The sequence below is a fragment of the Dromiciops gliroides genome, chromosome 1 (assembly GCF_019393635.1).
Source record: "Dromiciops gliroides isolate mDroGli1 chromosome 1, mDroGli1.pri, whole genome shotgun sequence".
NCBI classification, from domain to species: domain Eukaryota; kingdom Metazoa; phylum Chordata; class Mammalia; order Microbiotheria; family Microbiotheriidae; genus Dromiciops; species Dromiciops gliroides.
Window position 1 is genome coordinate 363,164,851 of NC_057861.1, and position 7,382 is coordinate 363,172,232.

The following is a 7,382-nucleotide window of genomic DNA, read 5'->3' on the forward strand; positions in this document are numbered from 1 at the left end:
CCAAGAAACAACAGTTAAAAACAGTCATGAAACAACTGATTGGTTTAAGATTGGAAAAGAAGTACACCAAGGCTGTATATTGTTACCTTATTTATTTAACTTATATGCAGATCATATCATGAAAAATGTCATGTTTCATGTATCCAAAGCCAGAACTAAGGGTGCCAGGAGAAATAACAATGTCAGATATGCAGATAACTCTACTCTGGAGACAGAAAGTGAAAAAAAATTAAGAAATCTTTTGATGAGGGTAAGAGTAGAGTGTAAAAGCTGGCTTGAAATAATACTTAAAAAAATTAAGATCTTGGCAACTTGTTCCATCACTTCCTGGCAAATAGGGAGGGGGAATGGAAACAGTGACAGATTTTTTTATTTTTGGGCTCAAAGATCACTACAGATGGCAATTGCAGCCTTGAAATTAAGACACTTGCTCATTGGAAGGAAAGCTATGGGAAATCTGGACAGTATACTAAAAAGCAAAGACATCCCCTTGGAGACAAAGGTCCATGTAGTCAAATCATGTTTTTTCCAGTAGTAATATATGATTATGATAACTGGACCACAAGGAAAGCTGAGTACTACAGAACTGAGGCTTTTGAATTCTGGTGCTGAAGAACAGTTTTGAATGTCCCTTGGATAGAAAGGAGATCAGATTCATCAATACTTAAAGAAATTAATTCAGGCTATCACTGCAAGCTCAAGTACTGATGCTAAAGCTTAAATACTCTGGCCATATAATGAGAAGTTAGAAAGTGAGATAATGGATATGGAAGGTATTATGTAACGGAGAACTGTTATCATGGCATAGCTTAATAGTTATTTATTATTTTCTGTTTATTTTACCTCACCAAGTAGACTATAAATTCTGTGAAGGCAAAAGGAAGAGTGAATGTAGAATTATGGGGGCGTGGGGGTCTGTTTATACAGGCACATTTTCATCTGTTATTTCTCTAGGAATATAAGTGATATATCTCTATCAAATGTTATGAACAGTTTATTAACTTTGGGAGGTTAGTTTCAAATTACTTTCTGGAATGGTTAGACTGGGGAAGTATAGTGGATAGAGACTTGGAGTCAGGAGAATCTGAATTCAAATCCAACCTCAGACACTTACTAGCTGTGTGATCCTGGGCCAGTCACTTAACCTTATTTGCCTTGGTTTTTTCATCTGTAAAAAAGAGCTGGAGATGGAAATGGCAAACAGTTCTAGTATCTTTGCCAAGAAAACCCCAAATGAAAAGTACAAAGAGTCAGACACAACTGAAAGAACTGAACAACAACATGGTTAGACAAATCTTTAACTCCACCAATGGTGGACCAGTATGTCAGTTTTCCAACAGCTCCTACAACATTTATCATTTTTATCTTTTATCATCTTTGGCAATCTAATGAGTGTGATATAAAAAGCTAAATTTTCTTTAATTTACATTGCTCTAAGGATGAGTGATTTTTTAAAAAAAATTATATAATTGTGGATGGATTTGATTTCTTCCATTGAAAGATAAAAGTCCATACTGTTGCACCATTTATATAACTGGGAATGGTTCTTAGTCTTATAATCTGAATACATTTCTTGTGTATCTTGTATATGAGACCTTTATCAGAGAAATTTGTTCCAAATAGTTTTTTCAGTTATCTACTTCAAATTATTTAATTTTTAAATAAGTTTTGCTCCTCATTTTAAGAACCCCAGTATTATATATTAAATATATTAGCATATATTAAATACCTGCTACTATGTGTCAGGCATTTCACTGACTCCTTTGTATAGCACATAACAGGAATTTAATAAATTCTTATTGCATAATTAATTAAGACTCTTTCCTACTTTTCTACTCTTTCAAAGCTCTCTTAGCTTAACTTCATACTTGATTAACTACCAAAATGAATCATATGATTAGCCATTCCAAATATTAATTTGCTAAAATTCTTCACCTCTGAATTTCAGTCATTTTTTGTTTCCTAATTTCCAGTTCTAGATAGTCTGAATATTCAAAAATTTCTGTACCTTCTCCTGTAGTGACATGGCTAGAGAAAATCATAAAATGATTTTTTTTATTAAATCTATTACAGATTTATGTGGTTTTGGCCTCAGTAGGGTCCCTATTACTACTACTGATTAGTAATAATTATATTTATCTTTCATCAATTCCCTGCCATCGTCCCATGGAGGCTACTTTGAATTATCAAGTTTTCTTAGTACCCTCCTTAACAAATTGATTTTTTCAACATGTACACTTGCTTTTATCTCCTTCCCCCTGCCTCATCTCAATTAGAAAAGACTAAAAATATCAAATAATGAAGTGATAAACTGTTCAAGAGAGATGACAAATGCATACAGAGATCAGACAATGGAAAGATCAATACCTACTTCAGTAGCCAGGGAAGGTTACTCAAGCAAGATTTAGCTTTGAAAAATGGTTAAGAAAAAAGACAGAATTCAAAGGAAAATGAAATAAGCACAGGCATTGGAGTAGCAGTGAACTTGGCATTTACCTCTTAGTTTTATTACCCTTCTTTGAACTCCTAGGTAATGTATGATTGAATGAGTCAAGAACTATATGGTTCCTCATCTGGGATATGGTTGTGTGATCCTGACCAAGTCATTTAACATTTGAAAATAAAAATTTCCTAAACCATGAGATGGGGAAAATAAAAGCTCAAGTACTCACCAGGAAGGGTCATTTTGAGGATCTAGTAAGATAATGGATATGGAAATCATTAGGTAAATTACAGCTATTATCATGGCATAATTTAATATTTAATTATTGTTTTGTGTTAATTTTGCCTCAGCACTAAACCTTATAAATTCCTAGAGAAAAGCTAGACGGTGGAGGGAAGGGTTAGGGGTGGGGTAGATGATGGTGTCAGTAGACATGAGCATGATATCTAAAATTACCTATGGAATCTAAGAAATGGCCCATTAGGATACTATAGATTGAAATTAAGAAAATAATGAAATCAAGCAGGGTTTGGGAATATAGCAAAAAGCTTTAAAATATTGGGGGGAGCTAGATGGAACAATGGATAGAGTACAAAGCCTGAAGTCAGAAAGACTCATCTTTCTGAGTTTAAATCTGGCCTCAGACACTTACTAGCTATGTGACCTTGGTTAAGCCACTTAACCCAGTGTGCCTCAGTTCCCTCTTCTGTAAAATGAGCTATAGAAGCAAATGGCAAGGCACTCCAAAATTTTTGTCAAGAAAACCCCAAATGGGTTCATGAGGATTTGGACATGACTGAAAAATGACTGAATAGCTCAAGTATTGGAATATCTTGACAGTTTCTATGAGCCATATTGATTAGTGGTTAGTGACAATTTTTTTCTGGTTCAATGGTAACTTCTCTTCCATTAAATCCCATCTGAGAAGACTTCACAAGGGCATGGAACAGGACTGGACACCATAACCATGAACTGCTTTTTATCTTCTTTAGCAAACAATTAATCAAGACAATTAATAAATGTTGTTGGATCAATTTTAAAGACTTATTTGAAGGGGCAATGTTACTATATGACATTAGGTATAATTTATTGAATTATTAAACTATTCAAGGATTCAAATATTTAATTTCTGTTAATAGAATTTTCATGATTTTCACAAGCTTATTTATGTTTGAAAATCACACAGTTAAAACAAGTAGTATTTGCATTTTATGAAAGGAGAGAAGGTTAGCACTCCCCCTGATGAGGATGGAAGGGATTCCAGTGGCCTTTACAACACACATATGCCACCTACTCTGTGGCATCTAAAACAAGTTGAATTTAAGTGTGGCCCATTATTGCCAAGAGAAATTATAGGAAGTGGGAGTTTCTTGGGTAGAAGGAGGAACTGAACTATAATGGGTTGAGAAGCATGGCCAGACAAGAGAAACCCAGGAATTTTGGCTCTTTGCAGTGTGATGATTAAAATCTAATGTGTGTGTCCTCACCTGCCCCTCCCCACAGTGTGGGGGGAAACTAGCTAGGAATTACTTATAAATTAGGAGCTTCAGCAACAGTTTAGGCTTTTAAGCCTAAGTATATCAGAAGTTAGTAAAAAGAGAGAGCACATGTATCTGAAAGAATGGAAAAGCCCTATCTGATCTATGCCTGGAGAAAGAGAAAAACTGCTCCTTCACTTATTCCCACTCAATTCCCCGGAAGCTCCCTGTCAAACAAGAAAAGGGGCAGTCCTCACACACAGCTCCAAGCTAATTGGCTGGTCTCATTCAAGTCCATTGATTGACATGACTTAAAGGCAGTCTATGAATAGAGGAAACTTCCTGGACATCAATCTGACCTTCGAAAGGCCACCTCATGTCTTTATCGGCAGTAGGTGGCGCCCTGGAAGGCTCTAACAGATGAGCTCCAGCAATGATTTAATGACAAAGAAGGGCTCTGATACATTTGGAATTCTCTCTAAACTAGGTGCTTTCCTGCCTTTTTTTAATAAGAAGTTTTGTCACCAAATATACATAATTGTATTTTTGCTACATTCTGAGTATTTACTATGAAGGAGTGGAAAAAACTAGGGATGGAAGATCAAAAGAGGACCTGAGACCAAATGCCTTAGGCTAAACCATGAAACTGCATTAAACTCTGTAAATGACTGAGCAAAGAGGTGCTCATCACTCACTCCTTTCTTTTAAAATAATATTGTATTTTATTTTTTTCCAATTACATGTAAAGACACTGTTCAACATTGATTTTTGAAAGATTTTGAATTCTAGATGTTTATCCCTACCTCTCTTCCCTCATTTTCCACAAGAGATTATACATGCGAAATCATATAAAATGTATTTCCACGTTAGTCATGTGAAAGAAGAAACAAAAAAAAGGTCACACACATATGCACAAGGAAAATTAGTATGCTATGATCTGCATTCAGACTCCATCAATTCTTTCTCTGGATGTGGATAGCATTTTCCATCATGAGTATTTTGGAATTTTCTTGGATCATTGTATTTCCAAGAAGAGCTAAGTCCATCATAGTTGATCATTGCACAATGTTACTGTTACTGTCATCACTCCTCTCTAAAACCACATACTCATAAAAGTGACTACAAGGATGGCAATTTTCACCATTTTTTGGAAAGATCTGTTTATTAACTTTATAAACAGGCTCTTCCCTATGTTTCAATTAAGTCATGTCATCACTTATGCAATCTAGACAGTTAAGTCCCTTTGTGTTCTCCATTCCTTAGCAGTGATGATATGAAACAGAAAAGAACATGTTTATATTTCCATGGTTAAGGAACATCTTACTTCTTTCTACTGTATGTACAAATGGTAGGTCTTGTCAAGCATAAGCGAATCTTGGTAGAACTATTTGTATGTATATGTGTATTTGTATGTGTAGGCATGTATATGTGTGTATCTGTATATGAAAGCATATATATACATACATATGCATATTCATATGTGAACTAGTGTATTTTTCTGCATGCACGTGATGTTTACTTGTCTGTGTATATACTACCCACCTTAAATCCCAGTAGCCTGTAAGCTTCTTGAGGGCAGGTCTATTTTATTTTTGTCTTTGTACCCCTTGTATTAAGCACTATGTCTTGCTCATAGAATGCTTGTTGAATTAGATGAAATAAGATAATTCACAAACATCATCTACTTCTATGTCTGCTATTAAGCAGGTGTATTAATATTACAGAATCTCTATACCTGCTTGCACATCAAAGAGTACCTTAGTTCTTCCTGGTTTTAAATAATCTTTGCAATTAGGTTCCAAAATGTTATACCTCTACATTTTACCATCTCACAAAAAATGATTCAAGCACATATATTTTAACCATCTTGCTTAACAAATATATTACTTATTAGTGCCACATTTTTTACCCAGATATTTCCTCACTGAATGTCCACCATGCTTTGATTATGACCATACTATGGTGTTTAAACATTATTGGACTTTATTGCTTAGAAATCCTTTATAAAGAGATAGAATAGCCAAGTTTCACAGGGGACTCTATTAGATGACCCCCAAATCAGGAAGAGGATATGTGAAATATATACATATATATATATATATATATATATATATATATATATATATATATATATATATATATATATATATATATATATATGTGTGTGTGTGTGTGTGTGTGTGTGTGTGTGTGTGTGTGTGTGTGTGAGTGTGTGTGTGTACACACATAAATGTGTATATAGCATATATGCATATGTGTATGGACATATTTACAGACATGCTAGTTACATATGTATATGCATATACATAGACATACAATGATGATGGCTAACATTATAGAGTTCTTTGTCATTTACAAAGTGATTTCCTTACAACTCTGTGAGTGTATATATTGCAAGTATTATTATCCTCATTTTGCAGATGAGAAAATAATCTCAGAGAGATTGTCTAATTTGTATGTTTAACACATTCCAGGTCCAATTAGATTTCTCCTGACTCCATATTTAGTACTCTTTCCTTTGTCCCTCTCTATTTTCCTGTTCTAAGTTATATAACTGTTTTCAGTCCTTTAACCTTCTCTTACTATTTCCAGTAACCTTAAGACTAAGACTTTACTAATTCCTACATCTACACAAATACATCAAGTCCATTTCTTCTTACAAATTACCCTAGACACCTAACAAGAAAATAATACTTTCCTTAAGGTCCATTTTCTATAATTCCAGTCAAGCCCTAAGTAAGGTCTCTTTTATGTTATCTTATGAAATTTATCCTGGTTGTTGTCTTTCATTCTTGAAGAAGTCCAAAATGACATCACTATGTTAGAGTCAAGTTATAGTATGTCTCACTGTGGCTGATCAGACCAATAGGAGCTTGTAATGCTCTATCACAGGTAGAGCACAAATAGTTCATGTCAACATTGGGTGGTAGATTCTCTAAATCTGTGAATCTCATGTTTCTTTTGAGCTGTTTCAATTCTGCTTTGCTCATAGAGCACAGCACCTTCTCTGATGAAGGCACATGATGCTGGGTGGTCCTTTGCCAGTGTCTTCGATGTCATGAAATCAATTTCAAATATAAGAGAAACCTTGATGGTGGATTTGTATTGCTTTATCTGACTGCAGGGTGAGTGCTTGCCCTGTGTGAATTCTCCATAAAATAGTCTTTTAGGCAAGCCTAGGTTTGACATTGGAACAATGTGGCCAGCCCATTGGAGTTTCACTCTCTGTAATAGAGTTTGAATGCTTGGCAGTTTAATTCAAGAAAAGACTTAGTGTCTGGTATCTTTTATACTACCAGGTGATCCTCAGAATCTTCCTAAGATCATTCAAATGGAAGCAATTCAAGTTTCTTGTCATGACCTTCGGCACTTACTAGCTTTGTGACCCTGGGCAAGTCATTTAACCCAGATTACCTAAAAAAAAAGATGAAATTTATACGGTTGTTTCAAATACAGTTGTT

The 7,382-nt window shown here is 34.7% G+C and overlaps 1 pseudogene; it reads left to right on the plus strand.

The window, feature by feature from the left end:
* Positions 1-3,647: 3,647 nt before the first annotated feature.
* On the plus strand, positions 3,648-3,761 carry LOC122737837 (annotated as a pseudogene).
* Positions 3,762-7,382: the final 3,621 nt, after the last annotated feature.